Source organism: Petaurus breviceps, unplaced genomic scaffold (assembly GCF_028583685.1).
Source record: "Petaurus breviceps papuanus isolate PSGF00001 unplaced genomic scaffold, PetGlider_PUasm1.0 126, whole genome shotgun sequence".
NCBI classification, from domain to species: Eukaryota; Metazoa; Chordata; class Mammalia; order Diprotodontia; family Petauridae; genus Petaurus; species Petaurus breviceps.
The window spans coordinates 63455300-63474224 of record NW_027185655.1 but is presented as its reverse complement, the minus strand read 5'-3'; the positions used below and the strand labels follow the sequence as shown (position 1 = coordinate 63474224).

General features: G+C 36.7%; 1 pseudogene; it reads left to right on the top strand.

Moving 5' to 3' along the window:
- Positions 1-346: 346 nt before the first annotated feature.
- Positions 347-18925, top strand: part of LOC138170976 (cyclin-dependent kinase 11B pseudogene) — a 50205-nt pseudogene continuing 31626 nt past the window's right edge.

Below are 18925 nucleotides of genomic sequence, written 5' to 3'. Positions count from 1 at the left end.
GATCCAGTGTAGAGTCAACAACAACTGGGACCCCAGTCATTTGCAGATGACTGCTAATTGCATCTAGCCCCATGATGTTTCTGAGTTTCCCATAAGAAATCTACAATCACTTAAAGCAGTGCTTATTAAACTGTGAGTCAAAGCCCCATATGGGTGTAACTGAATGGGGTTCACCAAAAATTTGGCAACAGTGAAAGGTTTCTTAATATGCAATGACTAAAAATTAATTGAAAATTAAACGAGTAATGAATCTGAGATGTTTCTGGCAGCACTTGCCCATGTTGTATCATGTGATTTCTCTGCAGTCTTGGTTCTGAACATACAACATGTGCACTTTGCACTGCGCATGCCATCACATCCTGCAACGCCAATGAATGCTGCCAGAAACAACTCGGCTCAGATTCAAGACTATTGTATGTTTTGAATTGCAGAGTTTTTACCATGCATAACAAGTTTTCTGCTCTTACAGGAACATAATAGTTTAATTATATAAAATAAAGACTTTTAATATTTTCCTACTGTCATTCCACAGCACTTAAGTTTCAAATTAGTTTATCTTTGGATTGGATTGTGTTGGTACATTTGTTTTTAAAAATTGTGGTTATCTCTTTCTTTTACAGAATCATAAGTGTTTAATTGAAGCAAATAAAGAAAAAAGCCCTTTAATCATATTTCTTTGCCATCACCACTATATGTATAAGTGTGAAAATCAACTTTTTACATTAAGCACAAACAAATGTAATTTCATAAACTAAAGCTAATGTTTATTTGAGATCTATTAGCAATGTTTATTTATATTTTAGGACAAAAAATTTTTCAGTTATTGATAAGTGGCTAAATTTAGACAGAAGAAGAAAAAGTACTAAAGATAATGAGGCAGAGTCTTTACTACCAGGCTGTAGTACAAATAATTTGACAGGAAAAAGAAAATGTCAAATCATTTTTGTAATATGTATTAACTACTACTAATGATGATGGTGTAGAAAAAAGCTCTTTGCTTAATTTGTAACTGTAGTGCCAACACAATATTCACAGTGCTGATGGTGACTGTAAATATGCCAGCATAGTTCTCAATTGCAAAGTATAGAAGACTCTCCATACAGAAGGCAGAAGCAAAACATTTATTCAGACACCAGCAAACCAAACCCAACACCAGAAAGTCAAATCCATCACAGTAGCAAAGAAGTTAATACACCATAGCATTGTCAGAAGCCACAACATCCTTTAGCCTTCCCACAAACCCATATTCACAAGCCTAGCTGTTTCCCTGGATACATCCTCTCCTCCCTTCAGCTCTAATTGCTCTGACTTTCAGTTTCCCGTGGACTCTGCTCCACCCTTCATCAAAGCCTTCCCAACATAGGCTCCATGTGATTACATTCAACCTATTAGGGGGTAGGGAAAATCTTGGAAGTAGGAGAGATCTTCAAATTCCCATTACCATTATAGTAATGAAGTTTTTGACTACAGACAGTATGAAACCAGGCAAACTAAAACAACCTATTAATACCAAGCATGCAGAGTACTGCAATAAGCCAAAAGAATATTTTGAATGACTTTTAAAATTTTCAAATAAAGAAAAGAGAAATTTGTTTTTTAGAAATTTGTTAATTTCAAGAAAAAACATTTACTTGTATCTTGTGTAACTTTTTATTTAATTGCAAAAACTTTAAAACCCAATGTGATGGGAGAAGATCTCATGTTACCAGCTACTATTTAAAAAGTCAGAAATAGTTAATGGGAAAAAGTTTGGGAATGAAATTCATAAAATTCCTTTATTGAATGATATTGTTTCCAAAAGAATTTCTGAAATTATTCAGCAACTTATTAACAGGCTTAAGGGCAGCCCAAACTTTGCAATTTAGTTAGATGAAACCTCATATATCTAATATGCCTCACTTGTTACATTATGTAAGATATATTTATGAAAGAAGTATGTATGAGGAATGATTGTTTTGTAACCTTTTGGAGTGACACACAAGAGGGGAAGATATATATATATATATCTTAAAGTCAATGAATTTTTCACAAATAAAGGTATACAGTGGAAAATTTGTATTTGAATCTTTACAGATGGTGCTGGAACAATGATGGGCAAGAATGTTGGATTTGTAGCAAAAGTTAAAAGCTGGTGGCAATGAGCATATCACTTTTATTCACTGTATAATTCCTCAGGAGGCACTGGTAGCCAAAAATTTATCACCAGAATTAGATATTTGCTTTGTAATAGTATCAAAATAATTAGTTTCATTAAAAGCTATGCCCTTAATAGTCATTTGTTTTCAAACCTTTGGAAAAACCTGGAATCCAATGGCAAAAGCTTATTACAAAATGTAAAGGTAAAGTGGATCTCAAGAGGTTGAAGTTTAAACAGATTATTTAAATTGAAAGAAGTTGTTATATTTTTTAGCAGATATCAATTTTGTTAATTTTTTTCATAATGATTTATAGCTTTCAAAACTCTATTATTTGTAATATATTTTCATAAAACAATGATTTAAACACATTCAAGGAGAAAATTGTAACATTTTTGTTAGAAGATAAAATTGAAAATTTTACTAAAAAATTTAACATATGGACGAATAGGGTGGGAAATGGTTCTTTAGAAATGTATACAACTAGAGATGATTTCATAATTGAAAATAACCTTCCCTAAAATTCAATTGAAGACACAGTTTCAAAAATACTTCCCTCCAAATTTTGATTCTAAAAAGTTAAGTTGGGTTCATAAAACCATACTTAATTGAAATTTAAAAATCAGTAATGCCATTAAAAGTTCAAGAAGAATTTTCCAAGTCATCCAGCAACAGATGTTTAAGGCCTGAGTTTCCTAAAAAAAAAATTGTTAAATGACTGAGATTAGGAAAGGATTTCCAATAATTTCTGAAATGGCCCTAAACATATGTCTGCCATTTTGCAATATGCATTTATGTGAAATGGTGTTTTCAGTATTTACATTTATAAAATCAAAATATTGATCAACTCTGAAAGACATTGAAGATGCTCTGTGACACACACAGTATCAAATATTCTTCCAAGATTTAATTCTTTATATAAAAATAAACAAGCACATCCATCTCATTAGTATGTAAATTTGCTTTTGTTTTTAATAAATGGTATAATTACATGTGTATCAAAAATTGTTTCAAAATAAATTTCTTTATGATTTTTTATCAGTAAATGTTTGATTTGTATACCTATTTTATATACCTATATACCCAGGGTCATATAAAAATTTCTAAGGTTGGGATGGCTAGGTGGCACAGTTAGTAAAGCGCTGGCCCTGGAGTCAGGAGGACCTGAGTTCGGTTCTGGCCTTAGACACTTAAAATCCACACACAAAAATCTAGCCGTGTAACCTTGGGCAAGTTACTTAACCCCAATTGCCATCCAAAAGGCAAAAAAAAAATTTTTTTTCTAAGGTGAAAAGAGTTTGTGAGTGGAAAAAAAGTTTAAGAAGCCCCAACTAAATACCTACCAGAAAAGACCAAGTGGATGAAAAATACCTACCATACAAAGTTCAGTACACATTTGGATGTATGGTTGTACATTTTTAACTAGTCTAAATAGTGCATTTGGATAACTAGTTAAGTTGAGGGTTTAAGCTGGGGAGGATAGAACATTAAAGTGTCTTTGGGAAGTTATAAGCCCTTTACTTAGCCCAAGTTTCACAATGAAAGTGTTCCACTTTAAAATGCTAACATTCTACTGTTCTTATATGTCAGCAAGACATGGAGCATAATCATTTCTGAGAAATTAAAAATGAATATCACAGAGGGGGAAATGAGAAGTCCATAGTTGAATAGAGTTAGTTTCAGCAGATAACTCAAGAGGAGCTTCAGAGAAGAACAGGGTTCAACGACATTCTCAGGGAATGAAGTGACAGGAAGAGAAGAAGGGCTGGTCACATACTGAGAGCTAGTGATAAGACAGTGATAACTAAGGTACGGCACTGGTATTCTTGAGTGTCAGATGAAAGTAAGCAAGATCTCTGACATGTTAGGTTAATATCTTATGGTAAACTGATAGGAAGACATGGAAAAAAGTGGCTGTTATGGGAATGGGAATTTAAGATCTTCCCAGTCCCTAGGCCCTTTGATAGGCTTAAGTGTACCTGGAGCCTACAGTTGGGAGACTTGGTTTGTAGGAATGCCCACACCTTGGTGCTGTGTGATTGGGCAATGTGTCAAGAGGGTTGTGAAATTCTGTGAGCCAGGAGAAGGCTATCTATACCCTGATGTGAGGTTTTGTTTTGGGGCTCACTTTGAGTACTGTTGTGTGATTTGACCAGAAGAGACTGGGCAGCCGTTGAGCCCCTAGGCTTTGAAAACCCAGATGTTGGTGCTTCCCTCTCTGGTAACTGTGACTAGGTATGGATGTAATGGTCAGACAGTTGGAGGCCTGTCTGCTTGATCTGTTTCTCTGTCTGCTTGTAACTTCTTTTTTTTAAGCAATTGGACTTAAGTAACTTGCTCAAGGTTACATGGCCAGTTATTTTTGTGTGGGTGTTAAGTATCTGAGGCCAGAACCTATCCCAGGTCTCCTGACTCTGGGGCTGGTGCTCTTACTCACTGCGCCATCTGGCCTCCCCGGGCTTGTAACTTCTGCTTGTAACTTGTTTGTATTCTCTGAAGTTCAGGGTGCTGACCTTTTCCCCTGAACTAGGTAAATGATATGTTTGATTGATTAAAACAAGATTGTTAACCCATTTTGAGTGGCTTTCCTTTAGATCTAAGAACTTGTTTTGGCAGCCACCCTGGGGATGGTGGGGTGCTTGTTGCTACAGTGGCACAGGATAGGCAGGCATGAAGAAGTTGTGATCTATATTATTGGAACTCCAATGTGTATACCAAATCGTTTTCCGAAGATATGTTACCTAAATGCAATATACTCATGCTAAATAAACTACAACCAAAGAACCAACAAACAAATGAAAATGCAGTATAATCTGTAATGAAAGCTATATGACTGGAAAAGGAAGCAAACTGATCATTTTATGAGAGCAATGAATACCTGCTGGATAATTCACATTCTCCATTGGCATTCAGACAATAACGAAAGCCAATAATATCTATCAATCTAGCTATGCTCACACACATACATAGACACATACATGTCTATATAGTGCTTACTATGTGTCAATCAATGTGCTAAGTGCTTTACAATTATTATCTCACTTGATCCTCACAACAATCCTGGGAGGTAGGGTATTATTAACTCTTTTTGACAGGTGATGAAACAGAGGTAAACAGAAGTTAAGTGACTTTCTTGACTCACATATCTAAAAAGTGTCTGATGCTTGATTTGAATTTAAGTCTTCCTGATTTCAGGCCCACAGCTTATCCACTGTGCAAACTAGTTGCTGCAATGTCATGAGGTCTGTATGAGGTCTTCCAGCATGTTGGGTGAACCCATGCGGAGGATCTATGGGAAGATAAAACAAAGAGTCACATAGAACAAAAAAATATGGGTGCTTTGCAATCTATACCATTTGAGAGGATATCCAGATTTATTAGAACAGAGTCTGATTGAAGAAGCAATCATTACCAGGCCTGTTCCCACAGTGACTGATACCAGTGACTGCATACTAGATCACAACAAAAATTCAAAAGTTTGAAATTCTGATCAAGCATCATTATAAATCTCCCAAATCTTAGATCTTTTCCCCCACTTTACTTGGGAGTCCTTAATCTATCAACTATATTATTTGAATGGCCAGTCAATAATTTCATAGCTTTGTGCCATCACATTACTTGCAGTTAAAACTGAAAATCCAAGATGATAAATAACTCTTCTACTCCCCTGGTGTTTATATCTTTCAAATAGCTAAAGACTTTTATCTTATCTCCCCTCAGACATCAGGCTATCCAACTTCTTATGTCTTTCTTTATAAATCAGGCCCTTAGTTTCCTAAGTGATTTTTTTATACTCTCTACAGGATTACTTCACCTCCATCTGCCTGTTTCAATTTCAGAGGAACCTAATCTTAACTAGCATAATTCCACTAATTATGTAGGAAACTATTGCATTCATTGACTTGATTGTAGTCTATATGACATACTTTCCTTCTGAGAAACTTGAAAAAAAAAAGAAATACTGTCTCCTATTCTTACCATGCTTCCTTTGGGGTATAGAAACTAAAAGCATATTTTAAAAAGTATTTTACTGACCAAAGCAGGTGAATTGGTTCTAGAATATTCCAGTAGGTGCTTATGCTGTAACCTTATAAGATAATAAGACTGCACATACTAAGATAAAGTAATTTAAAGAGGGAGAGACTACTAATCACTGTGGATAGAGTGGTGTTGGTGGTAAGATGAGGAAAGGACTTTTGTAGGAGATAATACGTGGCCTGTGCTTTTACAGTTCACATATGGGGCACCATTTAGGAGCATTTGGAACATTGTGTAACTGGAAGCATTTAGCAGGTCAGTTTTAACTGTTATGCTTTTGTTTCTGAAGGTTGCTTTTCGGACTTTATATAATCAATATATTTTTTTAAATCCACAACTTATAGATAAAATCAAGAATATATTCACAAAATATGTGGTTAACATTACATTTAAAAGGAAATGCTAAAATTGGTGGTGGAACAAAATCAAAATAAAATTAAAGAAGTTAAAGAATAATCTTGAAGAAATAGGATATAATTCAGTGGGAAAAAGTTGAAATTCAATAATAGAGGGATAAAAAGTTAGAAGAAAGAACAGAGAAAAACTGGCTAGGCAAAAAGAAAAGGAAAAGAAATCTCAGAGATATAATTGATCATAAGCTGCAAATTGAGTGTGTAATATAGTAACACCATGGAAAAAAGCTAATATATTAAAAGGATTATGACATGCTAGGACTGGGAAGTAGGGTAATTCTTGTCCTATTATTTGAATCAACTGAAATTCTTATTTGAGTATTGTGTCCAGTTTGGGCCTGTATGCTTTAAAAAGGATGTAGAAATGAAAAAGGGTTCAGAGAAGTGCAACAGAGATAATTAAGTGAATTGAAAAAAGGACCTATGAGGAAAGGTTAATGGAATTGAGGTAGTCTAGCCTAGAGAAGAAAAGAGGTGAATTAATTGCTTTCTTCAAGTACATGAAAGGTTCTTTATGAAGAGGCGATGCGACACAGAGAGCTAAACAAACAACCACAACAAAAAGAGTAAACGAATGAGCTTACGTTAAAAACAAGAGATATTGCAGTTGGACATAAGAAAGAACTTAGAATCATAGAACTATTCCAAGAAAAGACTTTTGAGTTATCAAGTCTAAATACTTTATTTGGTAGGGGTAGAAAATGATACTCTGAAATGTTAGGTGTCCTGCTTTAAGTCATAAGGTCCTTAATAACAAATCAGTCCCAGGACCAGGGATATGCTAGAGTCCCCTCAGGATTTAATGCTTTGTTGATTTCTAAGCTTAAGAAAGTGATGGAGAAAATGTTAAAATTGCAGATAAATATGTGTTTTTTTTTTCTGAGAGCTGATAGTTAAAAATCCATCAGCACCCCTTTGCCTGGAACCCCTGTTTTTGAATTCCTAATTCAGTACTTTTTCCTTTAAAACATTAGAACAGATGGAATTTAAAAGAAATACACACACACACTCACAAACACACACACACACACACACACACACACACACATATATATATATAAGAATGGACATCTATGGAATGCTGAGTGGCAACTTCAAGAAGAAAATTGAAATTAATTTTCTCTAGATAATTTTATCATTTGTCATTTTATCATTTATCGTTTTCTTTCCTGACAGCAGGTAGGTAAACCAGACGATTGTCCAAGAATCCTTTCGGCTCTATTGTGCTATTATTATAATTCTTGTTTTATAGGTAGAAGAATAAAGAAAAGCTAATAGAGTGACTCACTCCGGGCTATACAAGGAATGAAACAGAAAAAGACAAAGAGGTCTCTTTTCCTATCATTTTCCTCCCAATTTCCAATCTCCTAGAGTCCCTCTAATGAATTCTTAATAAGAATATGGGGATGACCATAGAATCTCTTTATGGATAGGCTTTTCCTGATGTCTTTACATCATCCTAACTTTCCTTCTCTTAAAATTCATTGGTGATTTCTCTTTGAATATTTATTCCTACAAAGTGGTTGCCTAATTGATCTGACAGTATTTTTTTCCCTTTCTATTTCCCACCCTTTTCTTGGAATTAGGATTGGAGGAAAGGGAGTAAACTGCCCCACCAGGACAGCATTTTCTCAGTTACTGGGCTTTTCTCCCCATTTGTAGCCCATCTACTCTCAAACCTCAAGATTCTGGCATAAATAAAAGAGATTATAGTTTTCTTTTTTTGTTTTGTTTTATCAACGATGAGCTTGAACACACACACACACACACAAATATTCCAGTGACTTCAAAAGGAAAGGTAGTTTGGGAAAAGAGGACTGGATTTGGAGTCAGGGGAACTGGGTTCATATCCTGACTTTGTAGCCTCTTTAATACTAAGCAAATCACTTAATCTCTCCTGGCTCCATTTGCTTATTCATCTGTAAAAATAATGGGTTGTGTAGGATCATTTCTAAGATCTTTTCCAGTTCTAGATCTATGGTCTTGTGGGATATTAATCCTGTGTATGTTGGAGCCACAGTCTTGTAAGTAATTGAAGGTCTTTAAAAGATGCTTTCCCAGACATAGCTCTAGCCTGTGTATCTGATACTGCTTAAAGCCATTGTTGCTGTGCCTCATAATTTTCATTAAATCAAACTTTAATTAAAAAGTTTCTGCCTGGAGACTCTTCCTTTGTAATCCTGGTAAAGGCTCAGTAGGACTGTTTGCCTGTTTGTGACAATATTAAATGTCAGACTGAAAAATGTCAGCTAAGCAGATGGATAATTGTATATTATAACTCCTTTAATGTACAGATATATTTTTAGCATAAAATTTAACAGCATCTGTGAATGTAGTCATTGATCATTCAGGAATAACCTTGCTAAACATGGACATATAAGTACATAATGCACATTTAGTCACACACAAGTTTAACATAAATATTAATAACAATAATAATATGTATTCATTAAGCATCAACATTACCCAGAGTATTGCTCATTAAACAGAGGTCTTATTGACACAACCTTAATTACATAGAGATAGGACTTTAGGGGAAACTCACCTTTGAGGCCTCTTAAATAGGGCCTCCTTCCTTATAAAAGGTGAGGGATACAACTTGTCCTGGCAATATTTGGGAGGGATTTAATATTTATCCATGGCTCCATCTATGTACAGAACACAAGAGAATTCTAGTTTCTTTGTTTTCTTCTGGAGAAAAAGAAAACATTGATGTGATAATAGAGAGTGACTATGTTGGAATTCAATTTATCTCCAACTTGCATTGTGGACCTATGCTTCCTCCACTAATGTACAGAATGGAGATAGCTCTAGGGATGATGTGTTCATTTATTTCTTTGATGAGATATCTTTTAGTTTTTACCTTAAAATTGACCCTATCACCCACAAAGCACACTAACCAGACCTATAGTTAAGACTCTTGGTTCTGAGGGAAATCTTCACTTTAGTGTACTCTCAAATCATTTTTGTTTTTCATGAGGTGCAAATGATACAAGAAGTGAAAAAGATAAATTCAAGTTAGAAAGAACCTAAGAAAACACTACTTTGGGAAGATATATTGCCACCCTCCCTCCTTCCCCATCCCCTTCTTCTCCTTGCTTTAACATCAGTCTGTAAAGGAAGATACTCTGTGAGACTGTGAGGCCTATGCTGGACAAGTTATCACCAGGAGAAAGAAAGGAGGAGCCAGAACAGAGAGGAACTAATAACTGTTGCTGGTGATGGAAGGGAAGAGGAGGTATATTACCTTGGATATTGTTTAACTATATGATAAGCTCAGTTGTTTCTATTGCTCTGACTGAGTGAAAGTGCTGTCAAAATGCAAATGGAACAAATTTAATATTTATGTCAACTGTAAAAAAAATACATTTTAAATGTCTGTATGGCCTGGGGAAATTTCTAGTTGTTTGGCTCTAGTTCTCATACTGCCTAACTGTTCTGCATCCTTCCTTTCAGTTCTGGAATTTTCAAGCTGTAACAGTGGATACCAATCATGCTCAAAGCAGCTTGTGTATGCCAAAATCAAAACAATGGTGAAAACAACTGATCTGAAAGCTGGGATGTGAGATTGGGGGCAGTTGCTCAACAAGCATTTGTTTTCCAAACTATAAGCTCTAAGCAGCAGGGATAATATCCCATAATGCACCAAACATAATGCTCTGATAGTAGGTATTCAGTTAAATTTTATGGAATAACCAAATTGAGAGCCTGCTATCTAGCCAACACTGTATGAGACACTCCAGGAGTTGCATAAAGAGAATAAAAGAGGATATTCCTAAATACCCATTTTATATTAGACTGAGATAAATTAAACAAAAAGAGAATAAGTGAGTACTTATGTAAATGATATTTACTATATATTTGTAGGAATTAAGAAAAGGGTTTGAGGTAGATGCCTTTAAGAGACTGGTAAGATTTGAATAGCTAGAGAATAAAAGGGAATGCACCCCAGGCAAGAAATATAGGAAAATTCTCTTATTTTTTCCTCTAACCGTCCTTCCCAAAGAGGTGCTAATGTAAGTGTATGTTCCTGGGAGTCACTACAATTTCTAGCAGGTTCCTTGAAATGTGCAATACCCGTGGCATTTCCTTCTCATGTGTGGGGTCCCTAGAAAAGCTACCTCAGGTTGGAGGCATATGTATGAGTCACATCCATTCAAAACAATATGCCCTGGGTCCCCACTTATTTGTTTACTTTTTCTCTAGTCAGTCAGAAGGTACAGTAAGTCCAAAGTAAAGGTATATAATGAAATAGCATACCATGAAAACATGCAGTAGAACACTTCCCATAACTTGTGGACATACTATCCCCCAAATAAATATCCCATCAGTGAGAAGAGTGGCCATTTATAGAGATTACATATGAAGGGCTCCCATGTGGAGAACATATATGGAGGAACTACTCACTAAATTTGCTACTTAGGGAACATTAATAGCATCTCTACTGGAACTGGACCCATTGCTCCAAAGGACACATTACTCAACTGGACAAAATGGTCTTCCTCCTCACTGAACATAGTTTATCTGTCATGTTAGACTTTTTGTGTACTAGGATGTAATTTCATCAACTAAATCCAATTAGCCTTAGTACTTACACCTCATCAGAATCCTCTGCCCCTCTGAGTGGAGGGTAGAGATATGAACTCCAAAATCTTCATTTAAGAAGGGATCCCAATGGCCGTCCATTTCTTGACTCTACCCTCTTTTGAGCTTTTTCATCATACGCCCAGTTCTCTGAGTGCTTTTCTGCATTCCCTTCCCCACTCGACTCCCACTTTTCTGCTTCCATAGTGATTATCTTTCTTTTTGGTATTTGTTTCCCTGTGCACATGATTCATAGAAGATGCTTAACAGATATTTATTAAATGAATGATTATGTAATCAGGTGTTATAAAGCCAAGCATGAGCAGCCTTCCAGAGGACTGCTGCTGTGAACAGCTTAAGATTCTGATTACATAGTATAGTGAACTCTCTATTTATTCAGCAATAAATTAAAGCAAAACATTCACAGAAACTAAAGTACAGCATTCACAATGTTATAACATAGCAATTTAGCACTAAAGTGTCCACATAGTTTTCACCAAAGTGGTCACCTAGTTTTTTTTTTTAAGATATAATTCAGTAACTCTTTAACTTAATCATCCTTAAGCAGCAGGCCTCCTTAAGGGACACAAAGGTCAAAGTTCTCCACCCCTAGGTCATGGTAAATCATAATCTTCTCAGTCAGCATTAAGTACTCAAGGAGAAGTCTTTTCATCTTGACTTGAGGCTGGCTTTCAGATTCCATGGTTCCTCTTCCATGGTTCCAGTTCCTGCCCCAATCTACCCAACTGTCACCTGGATTCAAAGTCAGGCAGTTCTCAGCTACTTGTCCAGCTTCTTGTCCAGTTCCTGTTGCATTTCTTTGTCCAGTTCCCATTCCATACTGAAGCTCACAATGTCCAGTCCACCTCAAGGCCTTTGCAGGTTATGCGAAGACAAAGCTTAACAGAGCCAAAACAACATTCAAGCACATTGCTGGCACCATCATTAATTCACTGTCTACCTGTGAAATCAACAGAGACCCACAAACAAGGTCCAAGAGGTCAACACAAATCATCAACATAGAAATCAACACAGACCCACAAAAAAGGTCTGCAAGGTCAACATAAATCATCAGTCAAGTCCCAGGACCTCTGAAACCCTCCTCCAGGACTTCTGTAAATAAACAACCAGAAAATCCTCTTTCAGGGCTTCTAATAAGGTCCCAGGGCTTCTGTACAAAGTATCACAAACAAACATCAACAGAGACAGAACAGAAAAACATAGAGTGCCAGGATACCACAAGTTTTCTCCTTGACTCTGCTACCACAAAAATTCTCTTCTCAATTCTCTTCTCGGCTCTTCTCAATTCTGCTCTCTCCAGCCTGGCCCTCTCTTTATATATGATCATTAGCTCCTCCCCTTCCTGTTGCTGATGCAACAGGAGTTCACAAGTTCTAGGGTTTACAAGTTCTACTTCTGAATAAAGACTTGATATAATTATGGACAAGGCTCAAAAAAAACTTGAACTGAAACAAGGTGTCAACTAGATAGCTGAAACAAGTTATTAAATACTTCTTTGCTTGCCATTATAGGTATCATTTATTTATCATATTAATGGACAAGCAAAGTGTTCCAGGTTGAGATTAGGTCTTTCTATTTGAACTCTATGTCTTGCCTAGCAGTCAAAGCCTTTTGATAAGAAAGTTAGTTCAGTATTATCCAATCAACTAGGCCAAATTTCTCCCTACATTATCCATATTTATCAGAATCAAAGCCTAACTTTTTAGTGGTGTATTTTGATCATCAAAAAAATTCACTCTTCCTAATCACATGCATAATAATTGTAGGAACAAGACTTTTGCTGTTGTTAGCCCTATTGTTAATCCTCTTCTGAACTTAGTGATAGCAGATCACTACAGGGAAGAAATGTAGGCAGCTAAAGTCCTTCCCAACATTACCAGGGGAATCATAGTCACATTTTTTATGCCTACAAAAGGGAAAGATTATAGTACAGTATAAAAGTAGAGGAGGAACTGAAAGAAATCTCCTTTTGTTTAGAGAGGAGAGTTTAATTTGATAATCTACAGTCAATGGAGAGAAGTTATTTTTAATTCATAGTGGATTTTAAAAAAAGATTGATGGAAGATATTAGGATTGTAATTAAAAAAAATTGGTTTAAGACTGTAGTGGAGAAGTTTTGGATTTTTAGTGAAAGGACCTGGGCTCTAGGCCTGCCTTTGTTTCTTGCTCTGTGATTTTGAGAAATCATTTAATTTTTATAAGCCTCAGTTTTCTTTAGTTTAAAATTTGCTATTAAGGTGATAATGGGGGCAAGCATGGCTCAACCTTTTATAGTAAAGATTGTTTAAAATAAATCACAGAAAATGTAAGCAAGCAAATATTTTTATTTTTTTTAATTTTTCAAATGCTTTATTAACTTACGATTTACACCATTCATTTCCACCAGATATTGAGTTAAAATTTTCTCCCCATTTTTCCCCTACCCACCCCCCCAAAATAGTAGTCCCACAGGATATCCCCTCCTCCAATCTGCTCTCTCCCATATTTTCTCCCATACCCCTTTCGACTTTTCCAGTGGATCTCTATGCCCCAGTGTCTGTATATCTTATTTTCCAATTACATGTAAAATAGTATTAATAATAATAATAATAATAATAAAAAATATATATATATATTTGAATATTTTATTTTAAAACTTTGAATTCCAGATTCATTCCTTTCCTCCCTTGTCACTCAACCTTACTGGGAAGATAAGCGGTTCAGTATAGGTTGTACAGGTGTGGCTAATGCAAAACAATAACATAGTAGATATATTGTAAAAGACTGACTATATTTCCCACTCTCCTATCCCACCTCCCACTTGTTCTATTCTCTACTTTGATCCTGTCCCTTTTCAAAAGTGGGTGCTTTCAACATCCCTCCCCCCCCAGAATGCCTTCCCTTCCATCATCCCCTCTCTCATCCCCTTTCCCCCTGCTCTCCTGGAGGGTGAGATACCCTATTTAGTGTGTATTTCATTCCCTCCTCAAGCCAAACTCAAAGGGAATAGGTTGACCCATTCCCTTTTGCCTTCCTATTCTTCCCCTCCATTGTAACCATTTTCCCTTGCCTCTTCTATATGAGATAGTTTACCCCATTCTGTCTCCCCCCATCTCCTCTCATTATATTTCTCTCTCACCTCTTAATTTCACCCTTTAAGTATCATCCCTTCCTGTTAAATTGGCACTGTGCCCTCTATTTATCTATACCTGTAAACATACATACACATATTCACATATGTATTCATATGCCCATATACCCTCATATATAGACATATCTATCTATCTATCTATCTATCTATCTATCTATCTATCTATCATCTATCTGTCTGTCTGTCTGTCTATCCATCCATCCATCCATCCATCCATCCATCCATCCATCCATCCATCCATCTATCTATCTATCTATCTATCTATCTATCTATCTATCTATCTGTCTGTCTGTCTGTCTGTCTGTCTGTCTGTCTGTCTGTCTATCTATCTATCTATCTATCTATTTCTATTCCCTTCAACTACTGAGAAAAGTTTCATAAGTTACAATGATTGTTTTTCTATGTAGGAATGTTAATAGTTCAACTTTGATAAATTCCTTATGATTTCTTTTCCTTGTTTACCTTCTCATGCTTCTCTTGCTTCTTGTATCTGAATTTCAAATTTTCTATTCAACTCTGGTTTTTTCAGCAAGAATACTTGAAAGTCCTCTATTCCACTGAATGAACAGATTTTTCCCTGAAACATGATACTCAGTTTTGCTGGGTAGGTGATTCTTGGTTTTAATCCCAGCTCCTTTGACCTCTGGAATATCATATCCCAAGCCCTTTGATCACTCAGTGTAGAAGCTGCCAGATCCTGTGTTATCCTGATTGTGTTTCCACGATATTCAAATTGTTTCTTCCTGGCTGCTTGTGATATTCTCTCCTTAATCTGGGAATTCCAGAAGCTGGCTATAATATTCCTAGGAGTTTTCATTTTGGGATCTTTTTCAGGAGGTGATCGGTGGATTCTTTCAACCTCTATTTTGCCCTCTGGTTCTAAAACATCAGGGCAGTTTTCTCTGAGAACTTCCTGGAGGTTGATTTCTAGGTTCTTATTTGATCATGGCTTTTTGTTAGTCCAATAATTTTTAAATTATCTCTCCTGGATCTATTTTCCAGCTCAGTTGTTTTTCCCATGAGATATTTCACATTGTCTTTTATTCTTTCATTTGTTTGGATCTGTTTAACAGCATCTTGATTTCTCATAAAGTCTTTAGCTTCCATTTGCTCCAATCTAATTCTGAAGCAATGATTCTCCTCATTGAGCTTTTGAGATTCTTTTTCCATCTGGCAGATTCAGCTTTTTAAGGCATTCTTCTCCTCATTGCTTTTTTGAGCCTCTTTTGCCATTTGAGTTAGTCTATTTTTTAATGTGTAATTTTCCTCACTCAGGCTGTTGTCTCTCATTTCATAATTTTCTTGCATTGTTCTCATTTCTCTTCTCAATTTTTCCTCCACTTCTCTTATCTGCTTCTTAACGTCCTCTATGGTTCTGTAACCAGTTCATATTTTCCTTTGGAGCTTTTGGTGCAGGAGTTCTGTCTTCACTGTCTTCCTCCTGTTCCATGATTTGCTCCTTTTTGTCCCCCAAATAGGAGTCTAATGTTGGAATCTTCTGTCTCCTTTGTTTCCTTTGCCTGGTCATGTTGCCCTTCAGTCACTTGACCCCTGGGCTTTTTGCCACAGTAGGACTCTGCCACCAGATAGGGGGGATTCTGTCCCAAATGCTGGGGTTTTCTCAGCTGCCGGAGGTATTAGATTGGTGCCCTCTCTGAGCTCTCCACACACTATGGCAAGCTGGACACACACCCCATGACCTTCATCTTATACTGCAATCCAGATACAAGAAGGTTAAAGCAAGAACGATTACCCCTCAGACTGGTGCTTGGTTCCTCTACACTCTGCAGGCCAGGAGGCAAAGCTCCCACTTGGTTCTGGCTGGCTGTGCCAGCTTCTCAGGGGCTTTTCGCCCTGGGGACAAAAGCCAATCACCCCCACTTACTGGTTCCCAAAGTCCAGACTGCACTGATCTCTTACTTTGTATTTTGCATCTATGTGTTGATAAATCTGGAAGAGGCCACAGCTGCTACTGATCTGGAGTCCTTCTGGGCTGGTGGCTGGTCAGGCCCACCAGCTGGTCAGACCCGCCCTGACGCTAAAACCTTGGAGTGCGGCTGGGCTTGGCTCCCAGAGCACTGTGCTGGCCTATTCCTACTGGCCTGCCAGGCTGTCCTCAGTGGGAGGTTAGCTTCTCTGTGTCATTTTGTGGGTTCTGCAGCTCCAAAGTTTGTTCAGAGTCCCCTTTTACATTGATTGGGGAAGGTGGAAGCCAGAGCAGCAGGGGAGGTCCTGCTTCTACTCTGCCATCTTGACTCGGCCCCTCCAATAAAATATTTTTAATTAATAATATAGAAAATGTATCTGTTTATAATTGGAGTCTCCTATAAATGGTTATATACTTGTAGATACATATTACATATGACCAAATGTTTAATGAATTAAAGTCACTCCCTGATCTACGGTTTTTTTTTTCCTTTTTCTTCTCACACAACACAAGGTTAAAGTATGCAAGATGTGAATGAAGGATAATATGTTCCTGGGCTGTGGCATAAGATCCTGAAAACCCTACCACAGAGTATGGAGAGAAGAGAGAATGAAAAGGCATTGGTCTAGTTAGGATGACATGCTGCCCAATGAGAGGTCATTTCCAGAAAGGATGCCTGGGGGCAGTGAGTGATGGAAGGGGAAAGAAACTGAAATGGTCCACCTACTTCACAATTTTCTCTGGAGTCAACCTTGCTGAGGTAATTCGGATCGTAGATGCTTCAAGAGAGGACTTTAGAAATGGCCTTTCTGGATTTTAAAAGTTATTCCCGGCAAGATCTGAGAATGGCTTTCCATGGAACATCTCTCTAAACATGATTACTCTTGGGAATGTTGTCCACAGGGAATTGGTAGGTTTCTTCAAGGATGCCCTGGGAACAGTTTTTCCAAAGTAATTCACAGGGCACTTAGAACAGCTGTATTCTTTAGGCTACGTTTCACTCTTGGTTTTGTTGTTTGTTTCATAAAAGACAAGTATTAAAGAAAACATTTTAGACTTGAAAGTAAAGGGCATTTTGAAAATGTGATCTTACAAGTTTGCAAATTATTTCCTTTCATTTGCTAATCAAGGGGAAATCCAGTATAACCAAAAATCATTTCAAGCACTTTTTGAGCCGAATGTGACCATTTAAATTAAAGTAACAGGAGTATGAAGAGAGATAGGTTACACAGAAATTTATTTCAAGGATATTCAAGAAAAAGTCCTAAGATTATCGATTTAGAGCTAGTGCAGGAGTTGTTACCTTAGAGGTCAGCTATTCTGGGGGTTGTTAGCCTGGAGTCCATGAACTTTAAAAAAGAAAAACAAACTATTTCAACAACAGTTGGTTTCTTTTGTAATCCTATATATTTTATCCATTTGAAAAGCATTGTTTTGAAACAATGTCCGCAGGGTTTAGTAAACTGCCAAAGGGTAAACACTAAAAGGTTAGCAACACCTCTAGTTCAATACCCTGGTTATTCTCAAGAGGAAACTGAGGGTCAGAACTAGCTAGAAGAGTGTATTGAGTGCTGGACCTGGAGTCAAAAAGACTTGCTTTCAAATCAAACTTCAGACAATTACTAACTCTGCGTGAATCACTTAAGTTCCCTCAGACTCAGTTTCCTCATCTGTAAAATGGGAATAATAATTGCACCTACTTCCCAGGGTTACTGTGAGGTTCAATTGAGATAATAATTGTAAAGTGCTCAGCATAGCGCTTGGCACAAAATAAGTACTACATAAATGCTGGTTTATTTTATTACTATTATTATATCCATCTGGGGTCATATAAGAGAAAGTGGTAAAACTGAGTTTAAATCCAGCCCCTGTGATTCCAAATCCAGTGTTCTTTCCATTCTTATAATGCTGCTTCACTTCAGAGTGAGATTTCATAGCCCCTTTGCTAAAGAACCGGACATGAAAATCTTGGTTGAAAGTTGAATCAGTTAAGAATCACCTAGGTAGGAACTCAGATATCTGACTACTAGGGACATAATACGCCTCATCCATAGGCAACCTTGAATGTACAGAAGCATCCAAGAGCTGGGAGTTCATTACTGGTAAGCAGGAATGTAGTAGGAAAGCAAAATTCAAGGCATGGATGTCTGACTATCATAAGAATTGCCATAGAATCAGTGAAGAATCTTAGCCTTTGGAGCTGATTCATTGGCTAGTAATTCAACCACTCTTCTGCATGGCACCAACTATGTGCAAAGTACTGTGACACATCCTGGAGGAAGGGGATTTCAAAGACAAATTAGACATAACACCTGCAACGGGGAATTGCATCTTAATAGGGGAATCAGATGTATACAAATGATTATCATTTGAAATTTAAACATGATGTGGTATATAAAATGCTGAATAATGGATGAGATCATAAATACAGGTGGCTTTGGAGAGATCTTTCTATCCATCCGCTAGCCTGTTCATACATCTGGCCTCAGAGGAGAAGTCTGAATAGGAGAAATCTCAAAAGTTATTTTTCACAAAGGAAAATTTTAGAAAATCTTATTTATATATGCCTTAACCATAACTATACTCCAAATTACTGAGTGAAATAGATGAAGTAAGGCCTGTCTGCTTACCTTTCTTTCTTTCTTTCTTTCTTTCTTTCTTTCTTTCTTTCTTTCTT